The 21196-nt window shown below is 41.5% G+C and overlaps 1 protein-coding gene across 8 annotated transcripts in view; it reads right to left on the bottom strand.

Annotated features, from left to right (window-relative positions):
* ANKRD6 (ankyrin repeat domain 6) overlaps positions 1–21196 on the bottom strand; it is a 96480-nt gene that overhangs the window by 48497 nt on the left and 26787 nt on the right. For 6 of the 8 annotated variants that reach the window (XM_065681244.1, XM_065681246.1, XM_065681245.1 and 3 more), the window contains exon 3: positions 1118–1259. The gene's annotated coding sequence lies outside the window, so the exon portion shown is untranslated. Of the gene's footprint in view, positions 1–231; positions 348–1117; positions 1260–1899; positions 2035–12455; positions 12524–21196 lie in introns of those variants that run through there. The other 2 variants (XM_065681242.1, XM_065681243.1) reach the window with 2 other exon arrangements.

Genomic DNA, 21196 nt, shown 5'->3' on the forward strand with positions numbered 1-21196 from the left:
AGTCTGACACTGCTTTAATTATAGGATTTTTAGCAAAGATTAATTTGGGTTTTCTTCTTTCATGCATATCAGAATTGTGAGTGCCTTAATATGTCAAGCAGGACTATTTCATTTTAACATATTTGCTGTTAAGATAGCATCAGAAGACACGCAGCTTGCTTTCACTCAAGGCTCATGAAACAACACTGCTATATTACACACAAAAAGTTAACAACCAATACTGTAATATACCTTAGATAAATATCCCAGCTGGTCAAGCACTCCACAAAAGGAAACTCTCCAGACAACTCTGAAGGAAACCAGTCACTGAATGTCAAGCATTTTCTCCCAGCTGAGTCTGGGCAGAGCACAGGTGATGTGTCTCAGGGGATGGGCTCCATAGGCCTCCATAGACCTCTTTCAGCTGTGGAAAGTCAGGAGTGGTACCTGGGTTCAAATGCCTGGGCAAGGCCTGGACATTGGAATCACCTGCCTCCAGCCACCTCAGCTAATGTTTCATATTCTGTAGCTTCCCACTGAATATGTGATTCTTTAGGTCTACAAGTTCATCTCTTCAAGTCTAGAGCTACAATATACAAAACACCTAAGAATGATGCTTTGCAGTGAGTTTCTGAACATAGACTTTCACTATTCAAAAGTAAAAGGCAATTAAAAATCAGTGAGAAAACTGCAAGCATCCTCAAGATGTTCTCTGTCTCTGCCATTGGAAAGTGGTGTTGTCTATCTGTGTCCTGGAGAACTCAGATCAGGAAGCCATCCTCTTCATTCCTGCAAAGCTCCCCTCTTTGAGCAGGTAAACATGGTCCACGTAACAGGACATCTTTCCTAATACAGCTGCTCAGATGTTTCCCCATACAGCTTTCATATCAGCCCCAAGAGCTTGTCCCTCCCAGGTGTTTTTCCCCTGACAAAGCAGCTCTTCCTACAAGCCAGCCTCTTGCTTAGGGAAATCAACAGGACACTTGATGATTTTCTTCACTAGCACTGAGCCAGTCCTTAGAAATCCCTATTTACCCAGGAACTTCAGTGCATTTCCAAATGCACTTCTGCACAGCATTATTTTTATGCATTTCAGTCAAAAAGAAAAATTTAAAAGTCAGATTTGGGTTTTACTCACTCTTAGTTTTTTCTGATGAACATTTTAACAGCTGTGTCTTGCAGGGCAACCTCTGGCTGAGGATAATGGGGATTCCAGCTTCAGTCTTCTCCAGTGCTGACAGCAACAGTGAGTCTCTGTACCACGGTATGGTACTCTGCTCCTGCGCAAAGAGAAACACATCATAAATGGAGCATCAGAGCAGACTGAGGAGTACAGAAATTTAACACCAGTGCTTTCCGCAGCATTCAGCTGCCTGTATCCATCTGGGCAAACCCAGCCATTTCCTCCTGAGGTTTACACACCCGCTTCCCACTATAAACAAAACAAGTTCAAACCACGGCTCTCCAGTCTGGTTCCCAGCTAACTAATCTCTGAAAAATCAAAGCAGTGAAAGCAGAGAGACCTTTGTACCTTCCCAGAAATCAGGCAACAAATCAGGAAAAATCAAGAAAATTACTTGTCCTGCTTCTCTCTCTAGTACCTTCCCCATCACATCTCACTGTCACCCTAGCCCAGGTATCCCGTTTCAGCCACGGCACCTAGGTGGACATAAGCAAGTAAATTTTTCTTTGGCTATGGGAACTAACTAGGTGCATTCATCAACGTTTCCATTTTCACCCTGTAATGTCTCTCTTATTCTCTTTACACAAACACTCCTACTAGCTCCCCATTCTCGCTGGTCTTCCAGGTTTATCTGTTGCCATAACTATTGTTACATCCTTTCTGAAGCCAGCATATCCCCTCTAAACTCCAGATAGAATACCATGTTAGCAGTATTTGTGAGCAGATGAAAGACTTACAGGCCTGCACTGCCAAAAAAAGCAGGTCTCTACAACTCCCAGGTCATAAATTCAACCCTTGAGGCACACAGAGGTGGAGGGGCCGGGGACTCATGGTGGTTTCCTTTCCAAAGGTAAAATGTCAGCTCTGTACATCTGTAGAGAAACAAGTTACAGAAGCTGCCCCAGGGCAGCTGCCACTTTAACAAGGAGGAGATGGACTTTTACCCTCCTCCCAAAATCCCTGACATAGAAGCAAAGGAGCTGCCAGAGCCTGGGCTGCTGGTAAAAGAGAGGAAGCCATAAAAGTAAACAATGCGCTGAAGTATCACCTATCACCAGTGTCACTGCTTGTTCAGCAGTGTTGCAAGTCCTTTGTCCTGCTTGAACTCTTGAGAGCTGCAGACAGAAAACTGCTAAGAATAAATAATCTCTCTTGATCTATGAAGCAGAAATCATTGCTGAAATGCCAGTTCAGTGACTTCAATTAGAAAATGCTGTTGGAAGACCTTACTGTCCCTCTTCAATACTAATTAACATCTCAGCATAATTCAGCTGCTTTTCTTATCCTTTTTCCTAATGCATTCAGATCAGCAGATGTGTTTATGTAGAGAAAAACTGGTAATACAGAAAGACACTGGAAAACTAACCACTGGTTATGTCTGTGACTTGACCTTTTGGTACTGTTTTGCTGACTATGTGCTCAACGACAGTATCAGTGCTTGAAAATACACCTGTTTCATTTTAATGAGAAATTCAACTGAAATATAGGAAAGAGAACAAAACAAAACAAAAACAACTACCCAACTTGTATCTAAACTGTAGGTAGACTATTAATACCCATGTTCAAGATGAGGTGCAAAAAGACATAGCCTAAAGTTAGAATCACTGAAACGGAAATCAGAGAGAGATCTCCAGAGCTCATCTAATCAATTCTTACAGCTTGGATGAATTTACACACTACTTCTACTTAGGAACAAAGGGAGTACCCTGAAAACAGGTTCCCAGGTCCCGGAGAGTGTACAAGGAACACAGGTTATGTGCGATTACAGTTGCATTTGGGAACTGGAAAAATAACAGGTTCCTTTTTAGAAAAAACCCACAAATAAACCAGAAACGTTGTTGCTGTAAGCCTGATTAAGGCTAATTCAATTTAATTTTGATTAGCTGTGTCATGTTCACCTCATCAGGTTCAGTAGGAACACAGCTAGTGTTACCTCACAGCTGGGTATCTTACCTCTTACCTATACTCCTTGAAAACTACATACTAACAGAAGTAACTTTACATCTACACAAACAGTTCATCTGGCAATTAATGTCTAGAATGCAGACTGCAATTTATGGAATTACCACAACAAGCTGCTAATTTACACATTCTTTATCAAAGACTAGTTATGGCCTGAAACTTGGTTCAAAGGAAAGGGTCCAGACAGTAAAACAGATGATCCCTGCCCTACATTTGAGAGAAAAACCAAGAGTCGGCAACTGGACAGACAGAGATGGTGCAGGAGGGATTCATCAACAATACAGTGAACCATGTAAGAGCCCAGACATGCTAGCAGCATCTTGGTTACCATTTTAATTTTGCAGGCAACACAGTAAAAATCAAGGAGGAGGCACTGAGTGAGAATTCTCAGGTCGCACCATGGATGTTTCCAGGTAGTTCTCCCTGGGCACAACCATTTGTGCCAAAATGGGCCGAGAAGGGAACAGAAGGAGACATCAGGAATCAGCCAGGGATCTTAACACTGAATGAAAGATCAAAAGTCACCACAGGCTCCCTCCTACAAAATGGGAACCACCTTATGTTCACCACTGTAAAGAAAAACGGGATGGTCATGGGGAGGAAGGTGCTTTGGGCAAACCCCTAACATTAAGGGAACAACCTCTGCAGGGGTATGCAGAGCAGCAGCAACAGGGTGAAATCCTCACATTACCAACATCACTGAACCATGCTATAGTAACAGAAGTACAAATTATGAGACAAAATTCTGGACAGTTTTAACAATGCAGAAGTATACAAAAGAGACAGATGCAGAAGTATTTGTCAAGCTATAGGTACAGTGTGGTCACAATCACCAACAGAAATCCTGAATTATCAGGAATCTGAGTGGCAAGAAGAATGACTGTTTTCCAAATGATCCAAAATACAGAATTGCTGCTGATGGTTTGGAAAAGGGGAAAAAAAGCAGAGGTGATGGGATAGAAAAATGTCAGCTTGACATCTCCGTGTCCACAAGACTCTACTGGAAAGAAAGACAGGTATTTCTGGCCTATAGAGAAGATATGTTGGGGGTGCACAGCAACAAAGAGAAGTCTTCAGCACAGAGACAGAAGTTGAGCTGATGTTGTCTCAAGGTGATCTCACCCATGAGGCTCAGAGTACAAACACAAACGACCAAGGGCACAACCACAGACAACAACTGCAAAATGCTGGATGGGGAGGATCCTCCAAGCAAATCACTGTAGAGGCACAAGAACCCAAAGAGGCCATAATCAGAGAACAAAAGCATGGGCAGGATTTAAAGAACAACACTGGGGACAAGAGACAGCTGTCAACTAAAGTGAGGCTGAGGAGCCAGAGCAACTTATAAACTTTGATGAGGAAGACGTCAGTAAAGACGGTGCCCAGAATGAAATGTGCAAAGCTGGACTGGAAAAGGCAAGGGTGCATTAGAAAGAGGCACACCACCAACAGCTACTAACAGCATATTGAGCAACAAGAGAGAGAAGAGAGTTGCAGAGGGTACCTAGAAGTGCAAATGTAATTGGTGATGGCCCGTCCTTTTTTTCAAGTTGGAAGAGATTCGAGTCAGCTTATGTTGGTATCAAAACCACAGGAACAAGAAGTGTGGATGGACAGTAAGCGAAGAGATTAAAAAGCAGTGGAATGATTGAGCAAGGCAAGTGGAGGGATTAGCAAAAGACAGCAGGCAAAGAACTTCTGCCTTTGCCGGAGAACAGCCAGCTTGTAAGAAGGGAGAGCATGATCAGTGAAAAAACATCTTTTGTCAGTCTTCTCTTCAAAGCCATTGTTGAGTTTCTCCACAGAAAGAGAACTGGAGGGAAGAAAAAAAGGGAACCCCCCAACAACAAACCCAATCTGGCAAAAACCTCACTGGGGCTGCAGAGAGGGACTGCAGTTCAGCTTAAAGGACCCATGGCTACCAGAACCATGGGAAACCAGCCTTGAACTGAACCCTGTGTCAGCACAAAGCCAGCACAGGAGCACCTCACAGGAATGACAGAGTGATTCCTGTATTACTCCACCAACGAGACAGAGGACATAGCAGAAGAAAATACATACTCTTGAATATTCCTAAATGAATGCTGGAATGATGCTTGGTATACAGTAAAGAACCAAACATACCCCCAAAGTGTCAATTGTATAAATTATGTTACTTTGATGCATGCACAGCCTTGTTCACAAGCTGTTACGAAATGTTAGGTTTTAAGTTTCTGCCCTCATATGGCTTCTGGGAAACCTCAACCTTTCACTCAACAAAGATTTATCCAACATAGTGAGAGCTAGAGGATGCAGAAATCATTTGGCAGACTGTGCTACAAGATGCACTGTTCAGGCACTTCCCACTTTTCCCCAGGTTCACTGCTTTAAGGACAAGAGTATCTCGAAAAATCAGTATGAGATACACTAGAAAAGTTTTAAAATTAGTGATTATTGAGAAATTGCCAGATACTAAAATTGAATAGAATAAGTTTACTTCAGAGAAAAATATCTAGGAAGTCTACTGTGTTCTGTCCTTGGAAAGGAAGAAAAAAATCCTCCTTTATAGAGTGACCAAACCACTTTTCTGCTTCATCAAAAGTCTGCTTATATTTACATTGCTTTTTCTTCCTTGGAAAGTTAGACACAGCAATAGTCCATCTGACAAGACAAAAGATACAATGGCATGGTTCCAGGAAGCATAACACAGAAGTGTTTCAGTCTCATTGCATTTGCTTTCTGAAAACAATCCAGGCCATACTTAAGTAAATATTTATATTAAATTACTACATCCTTATAAACTGTCAGATTTGCTTAGTGTCCATGACTCAAGAAACATGTAGGTATTTCCCAAAATACACGGCAGTCCAGTCAGGAGGAGGTATTTCTAATTTGCATTAGGAGGGAAAAGAAGATTTACATCCTCCTGTCTTTTGCATCAGTCATGCAAGTCTTCGTTAAGGAAGTTTAATGACATCTTTTTTCCTCCTTTATTCCTCCTCCACATTTTTGATGCATACATTAATCAATTACAAAACAACACTGTAACTGTGACATATAAGGGAGCGAACTGTAATTCAACAGCAGAATCAACAGAGATCAACAGAGATCAACAACAAAACTTTAACTGACCACAGTAAGACAAGAATATGAATTTAAGAAAGAGTGACTAAAACACTAAAAAAGCTACCCTCATCTTTGAACTGTTGCTGGAAGTGTCAAGCATTCCACTTGAGATTAAATATCACATGCATCTGATGGAGAGTTCATTTGTCTGCTGTATGCACATAGAAAAACATACAAACTAAGCTGTACAAATCCATTTTGAGCACAAAACATTACTTGTTATGACTCAAATATATTTTAGCAGCTTAGATATTAAGTATTATATTACATAAGAGCAGGACTTTTCCTCTATAGAGCCACCAATTAAATACATTAATCTACCTACATTTAGTTAATAAAATGCAAAGCATCTATTTCACTGCCTTTGGCGTATAAATATGTTGAGCTCCACCATTTACCTGGTACACCTGGCCAAGTGTACGTGATGCTGGAAAATACAATGAGTTATAAAGCAAGACTGGTAACACTAGCCAATGTTGATACTGATGCCATAACTCTTATTTAGCTTTCAATCTTCTAAATCCAGGGGACACAGATACGGTTTATGCTTAACAACTGATCTGTCAACACAACAGCATCTTAGAAAATCAGCTGTTCACAGAAAGGTGATCCACTTTTCCTTAGTACTGAGGTTGAATAAGGTAGAGAGTCTACTTTTCACGATCAATCAACATAGAACAAATCTTGTATTGGAAAGCCCACATAAACCTCTATTGAAACATGTTTGTTTTACTTGCTAATGGCCAGAAATTTTTGGTCTGCCATTCTATAGAAACAGAAAATGAGCAGTGCTCCGAATAAAAAGCCAATCAATCTTACTTAGAAGTGAGTTGCAATTAAAGCCTTCCACACAGTGGCCACAAAAACCAGACAGAAAATATATGCAGCAGTGATTTAAACAGATGTTCTGTTTTCTTTGAGACACTTTTGTAAGTCCAACCCAATGCACTGGGGACACATCCATCTCCGAGTGCTCACCCCGCAGAGCTGCACTGTTACACCTCACTGAGAGTTCTGGCCAAGAAATTATGATTTGCGTGTGCAAAACTGGGTTGAAAAAATGGTAGACCTAGCTGGTCTGGGTTTAACACGGTGTATCAGATGGTTAGTGTCTGAAGAATATTCAACAATACACATTACTGGTGCACAATATACTGAATTTCTTTCAAGACGACTTGACTATTTGTGTAAAAACAGCTGGGCAATGTTGCAGCAGCCCTCAGTAATGGTGCTAAACTGACAGCACAGGCAAAATCCCTTCTCACACTGGGAGAGCGTGCCCAAAGACCCACTGTCATGGCTCATACCTGTTTTCATGCAGCAACATCAGAGGGGGGAGATGGTAATTTGGTCTCTTTGTTCATTTAGTTCTTAATCTCTCTGTTGAGGCTGACAATGGGGGAGACCATTAGTGTCAGCTCTGCTGGGACTTTCTGTTATTAAGGCTACTTAAGCTTTTCCAAGTAAATTGCATGTGTCAAACTAACATCACACAGTGATGGGCAAAAATGCCATTACACAATTGCCTTCCCTTTCTACTGATCCACCCAGGAGGAAGGGGGAAGGGAAAAGAAACAACCATGGAGACTTCAGCCGATTCTTCACAGTTCCCTGTTCCTCCCACAATTTACACACAATACATTAGTCATTCCCTCAAATTCTTTCACCAAACTGAAGGTTGATGACAGGCCATGCGTGTTCCTCTCAAAGCCTTGCAACAATCACCATGCTGGATGCATATTGCCTAACTTAAACCTCAGGCAAGACTTGGTTTAGATTAGTTTAATTGTACATTCTAATCCTTCTATAGTCAATGGAGAAAGTGAAACTGCCATAATGCAGTCACAGGATGAGTGTCCCAGGTTCTTTCTGACCCCTTTGACCACAAAGGGAGCTCACCTCTAATTTTCACACACCTCTACTTAGATGGTGCGCACCCCATACATAACAATGAACTGGCCATTCATTAAAGAAAGAACTTTGCAAGTCAAGGCTTTAATTTTCTTACAGAAACTGCTAGAAATTCTTTGCAGTCTTCTGAACTGTAATTGTAGCCCTGTGCTCCCATCTGAGGGCCATGGGATTCCCAGCACCTTTTAACCACTGTTCAATTATCTGTCATTTAGCATCTTTAAGCAGCAAAGGCATTCCTTGTGCCACTTTGAGTATATCTAATCTTACACATGCAAACCATTAAGTGAGATTTTTGACCCGATTAAGTCACAGGGAATTCGCTGTTAATTTTGACAGCATTTGGATCTCACTGCAGCTCCCGATACCCAGAGAGCTGTAAGGCTTGCTATTGTTCATGTTTACAAATGGATTTAAATCTTTAAGATACTTTTCTTTTTTTTATCTCTGAACATAAGATCTTTTCGGGATCTTGGGAAACTTAATCTGTGGATCTTCTCCATCTCCAAAACAGCACCCTGAAGAGTTCTTTCTGCTGGGTGCAACATCTGCTATTTAAAATCCATGCATGTTCTTTGAAGCGAACAGGATTGCTAGCCTGCGATACAATTCCAAACAATGAACTTAAAAAAGAACAGGTCTTCTCTACTCAAATATGTGTTCAACTCAGTTATGGCTTTTCTCCATTGTGTCTTCCTTCCCCCTTTTTTGCTAGTTTCTTTACTGCTTTTCAGATGAGAAAAGGGAGAAATACTAGAGGGGAAGCTTAAACACATAAAAGTTAGTCAATTCAAAGTTAACGGCTGTCAAAGGAATGTTCAGGTAACTGCACAGTCGCTGTAAGGCACACATATTAAAACCAGATACTGTAACTGTCTACAATACACAGACGCCACAGAACTGTTGTGGTTCCTGCAGGAAAACACACCTTTATATTTATGAACTTGCTGGCTTAGTTTATTCTTTGTTTAAATTCCCCGTGATGAACATAACTAGCTGCATCACTGTTTCATTAAGGCCTGTGACATTTTAGCTAGATGTTTCAAAGAGATTTATGCCCCTCCGTCCAAAAGGGGCAAAAAGAGAGGCAAAGATAAAAAAAGGGCTGTGAAGCAGTATGACTGTGGGAATGAAGTGCACTCCACATGAAAACAGAAGAACTCTTCAGATCACAACAGAACCGCTAGCCTACAAAATGCCACTGCTTCAGTTGTCTCTAAAATATGGGGAGCTTTAGGGAATTGATTAAAATAAAAAAACAAATTGTCAAATTTCCACCCTAAACTATGTCTCACAAGTGTAGAGCCTGATCTTTGCACCTCTCTCCCTCACCACTATTCTGGAACCCAAACCACCATCCTGTGGGGCAAACCACCATCCTGTGGGGGAAGCATATCCACAGGTATCCCAGCCCCATTCTCTTCGCTGGGTACAGAGCACATTTACGGAAACAGAGAGGCAATCCAGACTAAGCACTTAATTTAGAGATTTTTAACATCCTTCTGGAGGAAATACCTCTCTTATGTACTGAGACACAGGAAGAGGTTGCCCAGGGAAGTTGTGAATGCTCCATCCCTGGCAGTGTTCAAGGCCAGGTTGGCCAGGGTTTGAAGGCTTCCCTGCCCATGTAATGGGGGTTAGAACCAGACGATCTTAAGGTTCTTTCCAACCCAAACTATTGTATGATTCTATTCTATGATTTCCATTCACTAGAACAGAGTCCAAGGTAGACAGTCTGGCTTAAGAGCCAAGTGACCAAATTTGAATGGCTTGATGTTTCACTAACACCTGAAAGACTTCAAGAAATGACCTGCTTATCATTCTCACATTCATTCTAAATCATTATGTTCCAAATATATTAGCAAATACAGTAACTATTTTTCCTCACCTAATACAAACTAAAATGCATATTTTTCATATCTGTATGTGAGGACACTGGATGAGTCCCATTTCTGGTTTGGATATTGAGACCCAAATACAGGATTCAGCCTCAGAGGTAGTCCCCACTGCACTGCCACTGCCCCGCCACTGTCCCACATAAGAGATCCAGCTTAGAGCAGATGCACACATAGCATCTCAACAGGCAGCCACATCTGCCTGAAAGTACACCTGCTGCACTTGCAAGCCCATACCTGTTCAGTGCACTGTCTGCTTCCCCATCTGTGGCAGGAATAAAAGGGAAATGGATTCAAAATCAGGCAACAGAACTCAATAGCTACAATTGGGATATCTGCAGAACAATCCCCAAAATATCCCAAAGATTTTATGCTTCATTTATTCCCCTGAGAGTAACCAATAAGCAGACTATTTTGTGGTTAATCCATCAGATCTCTACAGAAAGAATACATGTGATGGTGAAAACAGTGAGTAAAAAGATTTGCTTCTTAAAACAATATTGTCATCAGCTCCAATAAAAACACCAGAAGAAGGAAAGAAAAAAACCAGGAGTTGAAAAACAAAACACTCAAAAAAACATATGTCATTTCAAGTCTTGTGGGTTTTTATACACCACCAATTACTTTACAAGGTCTTACTAATGATGTATGCTCTGAACATGTATTCCTGTAGTACAGTCAAAAGTCATTCTTTTCATTAAGTCATCTGTGCACATGAAAGAAAATCAAGTAACCCAAGAAAACCATTTGACATGAAGGTCTTTAACCACATAATTTGTCAAAGGTTTTATGCTTTAAAAATGTTCAAGGAAGCTTAAAGGAGATACTGAATGATTCCTGTACTCTGCTCATCTGTACAGCAGCGTAATTTCCCTTTCACATGCAGATGAGGATCAAGCCTCTGTTGACTTAGACGGTGTAATAGATAGTGAGATAGATGGCTTTCCAGAACGAAAGAGAAAGAAGGAAATTACACAGCTCTGCAGTTTGTTGTAAGACTTTTCAATTTACTAATAATAATCGCAAGTGTGATGATTTTAGATGCATACAAAAATAGTACACAGGAAAAAACCTATGTGGAATAAAGAAGCTAGGTACTGAGAAATACTGTGGTTCTCTCTCATCTATGCAGGTCTTAAGGTTTTCTGATTGCTGCATGGCAGGTAGTAGTTAATGAAGAAATCTGAGTCTTTATTCAGCTGTAACACAAATTCTTACTAAATGGAGCACACGCATACTTCTAACACCTGATGTGGAACACTTAAAAGAACAGCATTCATTAAATTGGCATTTCCAAATCAATTAAAAAACCTTCAAAGGAATAAAGACTAGAACAGGAGCAGAAAGTATTTCTCAAATGAAGCTGCACATTGCATAGCAAACACCTGCACCATTGCCACAGTTAGACACCAGCAAGCTCCAAAACCAAATCCAAGCAAGTCAGAAGAAAGCAGAAATCACAGCACAGGTATCATGCCCTCTACTGATCACTTACTATGGAGCAAAACCACCTTCTCACCAGAAAAAAAAGTGTGTGTGTGTGTATATATATATGTAGATATAGATATAGATATATATACCTGTATAGTTACATAAGCATGACATTTCTCCTACAAGACGCTTGCATCAAAATACATGAGGTACTGTAATTGCTACCTGCAAAGTGAATTATAGAAAGGACCATTCATTATAATGAGCAGGAGGGAAATTATTTCCGAAAGACAAAAAGACTTTACACCCTTCCCTTGCCTCACAGCTGACACCTCGTCTGGGACGTCTTGATTGACAGCAGGTACCCCTAACACTGCAGGGTCCTGAAAGCAGTTGCTCCTGTCCCTGCAAGGTCTCCTCTTAACATCTGGGACGTTTCATGTCTCACTGCCTTCCAGTTGGTTTCCAAACAGGCCCACAGTGCATTATTCCCCACCCACCCTGCAGCTCAGGAGAGAAGAAGGGGAGAAGGAAGATTTTATTTAGCCCAGTTTGATCCCATTCTCAGCAATTTGGGCAACAAAGAGCTCTAGCTCAACTGGGGGTGGAGAAGAAGGGCACATCTCCTGGTGTGCCTGATCCTGACATAAATGAACCAGCTAATCCCTTTCTGAACTACTTAAGTCCTCCAAAGCAGTTATTATAGAATATGGACAGAAACATCAGCCAGTCTGTATCATCCATACCCAGACATATCCATAATGCTCTTGGATAAACTCTCAGCTATTTCTTTCACACCCTCACTGACAACCACCTAAACTCTCATGGGTGAGGGGTTGTGCACAGGTTCGGATCCCCAGCAGCAAGAGCCAGCAGTCCCTGGCTACATCAGGCAGTTGGCACATGGAACCAAGACTCAGCACAAACACCAACAGAGAAGAGGAGAATTCTAGCAAAACATCATAAAAAAAGGGAGTATGCAGCGTTACCGATAAACCTATGGCATCTTCAGAGCTGCAGAGGCAAGAGATGTACGCTGCTGCTCTTGTCAAAACCTTCAGGAAGGCCAGGCTTTTAAGAAGGCAAACAAGAAATTTGGTTACAGCTGCTATTCACTGAGCCCCAGCATCACCAATGCAGAGTGCAGGAGGGAAAAGACAAAGTTCAGACCCCAACTTAAATTCTGTTTTTGAATTTCAGTCCTTCAATGTAACATAAAATCATAAGGGAGCAAACAACTCAGCTGCCAAGAGCTTACCTAATTAACAGGAATTTGTTTGCTTCACATTTCCTGAATTCCTTTCTCTTTGCGAGACAATTGACTAAGAAATACTCCTTTCCTCAAAAAAGCACCCAAGCAGAATAAATAGAACTACTAATACAAACTGGCAGCTGTAAATTAATCTGTGTAGTAGGCAGTCTGGAAGGCTTTGTTCATCCCGACGGCTTTGTCGGCTACAAACCAGAGGAAACAAAAACAACCCCAAATATTCATTCACATCCGCAAACTGTTCATTAACAGCAGCGCTAATACTTAATCTCACCAGATGCTGGGATGAAACAGGCATCGCAGTCTCAGTGCACTCAAGTGCTGTCGTGCCAGACAAGAGCTGTTACTGCGCTGGCACAATCATCTGAAAAACAAGCAGATGCGTATGCAGGCATGCACAAGCTAGTGAGGGAGCAAGTCAAGTTTTTCTGTTGCTGCCTGAGTTCCTTCCAAGACTGTCGTACTTTTTAAACTGGTGTCATTTGAGCCTGTTGCACACAGATTATAGACTATGTTCTGTTTCTCTAAATGGACATCTGTGCCCCCAGTCCACACTTACAAACTTTTAATGCAAACTTTTTAATGATTATACCTATTTTTGTCATATGTATTTTCATGGTTTTGTCAATTTAAATGAGGACAAACATAAGAAAGGTCTGAGTTTGCACAGTAAAACACCCTTATTTATAACCTCCTTAGTAAGGAGAAAGAAAGTACAGCTGTCCCGTAATAGCTACTACAGCACTGTTATTAAGTGCTTTTCTCTCAAGCCTATCTCAAACAAGTTATTTCACTGTGTCAGCTATAGAAAAATGTTTATCAAAACCTCTGAAGAACAGTTTTAGAACTACTTCTTTAATACTGACCTGGGAATGAGAATGAAAACAAAGGTAGATGATTCCAAATGTTTATTATTTACCTCACAGATACATTACCCAACACAAACCCAACCCTTGTGTATTGTTATAATCAACACAATTGGAACAGTATGCTCATTTGAACCATTCAGATCTAAGCTCCTCCTAGGTTCTTCAAAAAAGAATGCAATGTAACTAAAAGCAATTTTTTTTCCTCTCTCTTGGTTTATGGTATGATTTGGAGGAAAAACCCCATTATATCTAGCCACTCATATTACATACTGCAATATGCAAATTTCATGGGGAAATCCAATCAAAACAAATCACAGTCCTCTCCTTCACTGCCATTTAAATGTGTTTCATCCAGAAAAGTAACCTCTAGCTGATTACTTGCAGCAGCATCAGTAAGAGCGTGTCACAGCTCATTTGCCAGAGCCACAAGAATGAAGTGCATCCTGTTTTGACGATGTATGCTTGCGGAAATACCCTCTTTATGAGGTCTGACTTTGTTTTCTCGACCCGTAGCACCACTGCCAAAGAAAGCTGCCAGTTTCAGGTACCCACAACACATAATGCATTAAAAAGAAAAAAAAAAAAGCCAAACCAAAAAAACCCCAAAGAGTTATTAACTGAGGTAAACTCAGTTTTAAGAGTTAAAAACTGAGTTATCAATCATGTCAGTACACACAGCAGTAGAGTAAGTTTCTCAGGCAGGTGTTGGGATGGTAAAAGCTTTACTACACTAAAACATTAAAAACAGAAGTAAAACCAACTGAAAGATAAAGGAAGGCACCTTACGCCCATTGCCACCTTCTTATTTGAATCCAGCACATTTTGGAGGCAGTACACTGCCAAAGCCTCTTTCTTTGAGAAAGCACTCACTTGGCACCAGTTGTCCATTTGCCCCCACCCACATTCTTCATTTCACCTGAACTGATCTTGAACCGGAGTTCAAGATTCCGGGCTTTTTTGATTCTTACTTCTGTAGATATTTGATTTATAAAAGTGTGAGACCATAAAGGTTGAGCATGAAGGAAATGCACAACAGCAGCAGTCTCCCAACCACATTACAGAGGACTCTTAACAGTTAAGTCCCTGACATCTACACAGGTGCATGAGGTACATGTAACCCTAAAATATTTCTGATTCCTAAGAATGCTTTGGTTTACATTTCTCAGGAACAGACTCAGAGAAGAACAACTTGTGTATTACCACAGTGCAGCTATATAGCCACAAAGTCCCTTGATACGATCCCTCGGCACCACATGAAGCCAGGATTTATTTTCCCCATTGAACATCCTAAGAACACTAAGACAGGCTTCCACAACTGGCACAATATTACCAATACCCAAACCTGAGTTACTTTATCTCAAATACATTAAAGTATTAGCCCCCACAAGCCTCCTCTCAACTAGTTTTCTGACCCATGGACATTTAAGTTTATTTAGTACTTACAGCGGGAAAATGTCCCTTGCCTGTCAGCCTTACCGCTCCTTTGCTGATAGCTCCCTCCTTCCTGCTGCCTCCTGTGCTGCCTAGAGCTAGGAAGCTTTTCACAATTCACTGCCAACTCAGTGTAACATTCAAACCTTTCCTAAAGCTGAATTTACTCAGGAAAAAAAGCATACATATATGTTTTTATATATGTGATTTTGTTTACATTCCTTTTTACAACCTACGTTATGGTTTATAATATCTAAGGTGAGCTTTCCCTTCTGTTCTGTAACACCTCCCACCATCCTGAATCTGCTAACCCTGCTTCTGGCACCTTTGGCATGTATCCCTGCAGTGAGGATCTAAACCCTGCAGCTCCGAACACTTCAGTCCCAAGCTCGGGCAGCTCTGCCCCCTCTGCCCTGGGGTAAAGGCAAGCCTAGGCCACACTGGTCTTGCCACCAACACAGCAAGTAACAGAAGAAAGCTCTTGCTCCCCATAAAATCCCCTTCAGTAATGGCTGGACCTGAGACATCTCTCCTCTGAACTACTCCCACCTCTCTTTGCATAAGCAGTCCATTCATGCTGCTCCTGCACAAGATCAGCACACTGGACAGGAGAGCTTGTTGGCTAGGGCTTTGTACCGCACTTCTCTGGCTTTTGCTCCCACCCAGGCTGAAGGGAACTCCAGCAAGCCCCAAATGCCAGCCATGGCACAGCCACAGGCAGCACAGCTGGGAGGCAGCAAGGAAAGGACAGCAGAAACACACTCATCAAACCCTAATCCCCGGGGAACTGCTGCAGATATTCACACCGTCTGTGCCTGGAAGGACTACATCACTAAAAAGTGGAGAAAACTCTGGATGTAAGTGCTAAAAGGGTTACAAAAACTATCAAAGTACCTATTCTTAAGTTAGTAAATCGTGCAATTTGTTACGGGAAGGATTATGTCCTCAGGACACCATGCTCTGGCCAAAACACACCTACAGAACCCTCCTTGCAGTTCCTCCGTGGACAAACCGCAGCAAGTAAATATTGTTCTGCTGACATGGTGCTGTCAGGTGGTAATGGAAACACTCAGCAGCTCCCAGGAGCAAAACCATTTCCAACCTTCAGAGGGAAAAAAAAGATGACTCCAGGCCACCACATCATTTCACCAGAACACAAGATTATATATGAACAACTGAGCTAAGTTCTTCCATATGCAAGTGTACATGCATGCACACATTGCATCACCATTTTCTGTCAAAGGCTTCTACTAGCAGCTGCAGCAGGCAAATGCACCCCCTGCTTAATCCCCTCTCCACGTGGGAAAATAGCTCATTTTACCAGCTGAATGCAAGCTATACATTTTCTTTATCTATGTGTATCATTAGGCATTCTTTTCTCCCAGTCATGAATGAATTGGGGAAGAGTCACTGATTTCTAATGAGAAAGAGCAGAAAGGCAGGGTGACAATAAAGGGACCCTGTATTAATCAAATGTCCAGCCCAGACAGCAATACGGAGGACTTAATCTCCGTCTGAGAGAAGTGTTGCTTAAAGCTTTCACTCAAAAAGAAAAGGAGAGATTTCACGTAGCAGGTGCTGCACTTGCTGTAGAAGTGAAAAACTCCATTATGCCAGCTGTCTGGTGAGTATTAGAAAAGAAAGAGGGAAAAGAAGAAAGGAAACAATACAGGCAGCAGCCTCAGTGCAGAGGAAAGCGGGAAAGAATGGGATTTCTTGTTAAATTCTCGTATTATTCTGCATTAAGAAATTTAAACAGACTAAACAACATGATGGGCCAATGCACTAGTTCCTCGTCTGTAAGCAACTTGGAAAAAGCCACCTTTTGTTCTGGCACTGCTCCCTTCATGACCAGAGGTACCCATGCAGGACAGAGACAGGGCACATAAAACACAAGCCTGACAGCTCAATTGTGCAGCTGAACCTCCACATCCCTCACGCTGGGATCCTGCTCCCATCTCTTTCCTAGAGCACGTTCCTGCCTCTTGGCTCAAGTGCTACAGGCCTCTTCTTTGCCCATCGAAAAACACATTGGCGCTGCTGGTGCAAAACTCTCTGCTGCTTGTGTCATCTGGAAGAGCCTTCGTGCACCTCCCTGCCTCTTCCAACTCCTTTCAAACCCCAGGAGAGAATGTGTCTTTCCTTTCTAGCCTGAGCTTCTTAATTTCTCGCTGTGTTATTAATTATCTCTGTAATGGTATTATTTAAGTCAGTGAAGTGGTTTTGGCATTAAAATGGTGTGAAAGACTCTCAAAAATGACCTGCCACAGTAAACCTACCCTGTGCCTCTATAACATTAAAATACATATTTAGGTGTGGAGAGGAAAAGCTCCTGTTTATTGCTCATATTAGAAATTCGTGCCTTGCCTCTCCTGGGATGTCTCATGAATGATGGGAAAGACCATGTCAGAGTAATAAGCACCACTGAAAAAGTGCCAAAGGAAATGAAAAAACCTTTCTCGTTACTTTGTTTGGTTTTGGATTACATTCAGAAAGATACATCACTTTGGTATAATTGCCTAAGTATTTCCTGCATCATCCCACTTTGCAGCCTACAGCTGGGTAAATTCCCATCTTAACCACGCTGGTCCTCCATGGAGACCTCCAACACAGTCAGAAAAGACCTCAGTGTTTGAAACAGTGCTATGGAGAAACAGCAGACTCTTAGGTTTGCTGCATGTATCACTGAAATAAATATGCATATACATATATACGTATATATAGTTTATATATAGTTTTCTTCCTCCACAGATGAGCCACAAAAGCAAAATGGTGTGATTCCTAGACTTGGTGAGCATTTCACAGAGCCTAACCTTCCCAATCATCAGCGGAAGTTGGGGCTGTTCAGCCTGGAGAAGAGAAGGCTGAGCGGAGACCTCATAGCAGCCTTCCAGTATCTGAAGGGGGCCTATAGGGATGCTGGGGAGGGACTCTTTGTCAGGGACCTTAGTGACAGGACAAGGGGTAATGGGTTCAAACTTAAACAGGGGAAGTTTAGATTGGATATAAGGAGGAAATTCTTTCCTGTTAGGGTGGTGAGACGCTGGAATCAAGGGAGCTTGTGAGTGCTCCATCCCTGGCAGTGTTCAAGGCCAGGTTGGATGAAGCCTTGTGTGGGATGGTTTAGTGTGAGGTGTCCCTGCCTATGGCAGGGGGGGTTGGAACGAGATGATCTTGAGGTCCTTTCCAACCCTAACTATTCTATGATTCTATGATTAGTAACAACACAAAATCAACACTGACATTTACATCTCACCGGCTAATCTCTAAGACCTATACAAATTTACAAAGCACCTCAACTTCAAGCACCAGGACTTCAGTACTTTCACCCACCTGTACTGAACTTGTATCCTACACTTTGTATACCTCTGCTTCCACTGTTCCACCTGAATCTGTCATCCTTTCATCACCCTTCCCTAAAGCAGCATACTGTTTTCACTTAAAATATAAACAATGCTTCTTAACCATTTAGATAAAACTTATCAGTCATGTTCATCTCCCCAAAATAATGTTGCAGTCATTCAGTTCTCATACAATATCAGTATTTGCCTCAACTCTCTACGCCAGATACCCTTCCAAAGTCATGCCACAGTTTATGATAAAAAACCACTATCTGAAGCTACAGCAGTGATAGGGTAGCATCAAGAAAAATAACAGGAGTTTTCTGCTGAAGACATAAACATTATCCGAATGTAGCCTGATTAAATATTCAGCAACAACTACACTGCAGCAAAAGAACTCTTTTACCTTCAGAAATTAACACAAACATTCACTTAGGAAATTCAGGAAATGAAGCTAAGGTTGTTGCTATCCAAACCCATGTTAACCAGAGAAAGCCTGTAACTAACATACTACAGACAACAATTTGATGAGTAAAATAACCTTAGTTCCAAATTTTCTGTTTTTTTTTTTTTTCCCAAAGCAAAATAGGAAAATATTTTACACACACCTCACCCTCCTCCCCCCAAATACACGCGCTACAGCCACAGCTGCTCGATAGAGGAAAACCAGCAGTATTAGATTACCTTGCACAGGCAAAACGCAGCATCACCAACACTACTTGCAGACACACACTGAAGCCTTCGCCACAAGACGTGCTAGTGAGGCATCTGCTGCTGGAAATCCTCTTTCCTTCCTCCCTCTTTCAAAGGCTGCTTGTCTAAACAAGGAACTACCTAAAACCTAAGTACACTGAGATGGCAATATACAGAGAGAGGGATTTAGAAACCAAAGAGTGGCATTTTCTTCTTCGGTATGATCTTGGGAGGAAAAAGGAAATAAAAGGCATAATGTGGAGGAGTAGCAGCAGGGTAGGAAGGTCCCGTGTCCCAGGAGGAATGATGTGGTGTGCGGCTGTGCCCAAAGAGAAGCTGCGAATGGGGACAGAGGAGAGCACAGAGAGGGAGGATGTCCCCTGGATTTGTTTAGAGGACAGAAGAGTTATATCTAATAATGAAAAGCCTCATTGGCCAGCGGTGGTCCTTGAGGTGCAAACGTGTTCAACCAGCCAGCCATCAATTTCAACTGCCAACTGTGTTTTCTCTGTCTTCGGGCTCCGAAGAGCTTATGAAAACTGTACAAAAAAGATTGTCGAGATAATCCAGAACTCCTCAGAAAGGGACAGAGGACACTCTGCAGGGAGGCGACCTGGGGCAATACAACATAGGTGTTTGCCCTTCAGAAGAAAAAAAGAAAACCATGACAGGAAACTGGGAGGAGCCAGTTTGGGAACAAGCAAGAGGAGCCCAAGACCTCTGCAACTTCTTGTCTGTAGATGTTGAAAGATCATACAGGGTCAAAGAGACAAGTACATGGAAGACAAATCTACTGAGGGACAGCATACACACAAAACCACATTCAGCTTTTAAAGTCCTAGAGCTGACAGTATCCTAGAGAGCCATAGGAGGAAATAACACGCCAATTTTAGTTCTTTCCCTTTCTCTTCCCTTGCCATCCACTTCTAATCACTGTCTGAGGCAAGGTGGAAAAGAAGCTTTTGGTCCAGCTGAGCCAGTACGGCCACTTGTCTTCCTGCCCTGTCTTGTACCAAAAAAAACTGTTGTACCATGAGAAAATTTGGGGGAAGTCAGGACATTTTGGAAAATAATCTCAATGAAAACACTCAACCAATGGCCCTAAACCTGTCTAGGTTCACATTTAGGAACTCACTGAGAAGAGGAAAGACACAAAGTCAACAAACAAAGGTTAAGACTCTCACTGAAAAAGTGAAAAAAAGAAAAACTAAATACAGTGGTTTAGAGAAATCAAGAACTCAGTAGTTATTAAAGCTTCCTTATCAAACTGTCCAGCAATTTCTAAGAGGATCCCATATATGTCTATTCTAGGTCCAGTTTTGTTCAATAGTCCCATTTGTGACCAAGGTAACAGAGATGACACTTGTGAAATCTGTGCCTGACATTAGAATAGGTAAAGTCTCAAGTCCTTTAAAAAGAGGCAGGATCCACATTTCAAAGTAATTTCAAATTGCAGAAATGGTCTGGAATAAAAAAGATGCAATCAATAAAGTGCAAAGTTCCACATTTAGATTTGAATAATCAACTCTACAAATGTAAAAATAGGAACAAACTGACTAAGCAGTAGTACTGGAGGAAACCACCTGTTAGGCACAGTGAATAAAAAGCTAAATGCAAATAAAGAATATCATGCTGAAGGATAAAAGATACATCTCAGGCTGGGACATGTTAGTAGTGGTTGGACAACTGTGGATGTGAATTGTAGTAGGCAAAGGAAGAAAAATGCTCATTTGTGTGAATAAGATATGCCTGTGTGACTTAGGCAGTGATTTAAAACCAACTTAATTAAACTGATGCAAAAAACAAAGTAATGCTGTTGTAAAGTAACCTATGTTTAATTCATTTAGCATAGCTTGATAAAAAAAGTTTAGGCTACTTATCCAAATTACTCATGTCCTCCAGATCTTTCCACCTCAATAACGGTCAAAGGGAAGTATGAACACTGATATTTTTTCACTTCAGTCATTTTGCATGTATACTAGACAGGATTACAGTAAACCTAACCTCAGTGAATTTCTTCTCTGAGATAAATAAATTCTACATCATCTCATTTCTGCTAACCAAATTACTTTAAAAATGGGCATGAAAAGCTGAGCATTTGTAGTTCCTCACTGCAAATGAAGAAG

The sequence above is a fragment of the Lathamus discolor genome, chromosome 5, assembly GCF_037157495.1.
Source record: "Lathamus discolor isolate bLatDis1 chromosome 5, bLatDis1.hap1, whole genome shotgun sequence".
In the NCBI taxonomy this organism is placed as follows: domain Eukaryota; kingdom Metazoa; phylum Chordata; class Aves; order Psittaciformes; family Psittacidae; genus Lathamus; species Lathamus discolor.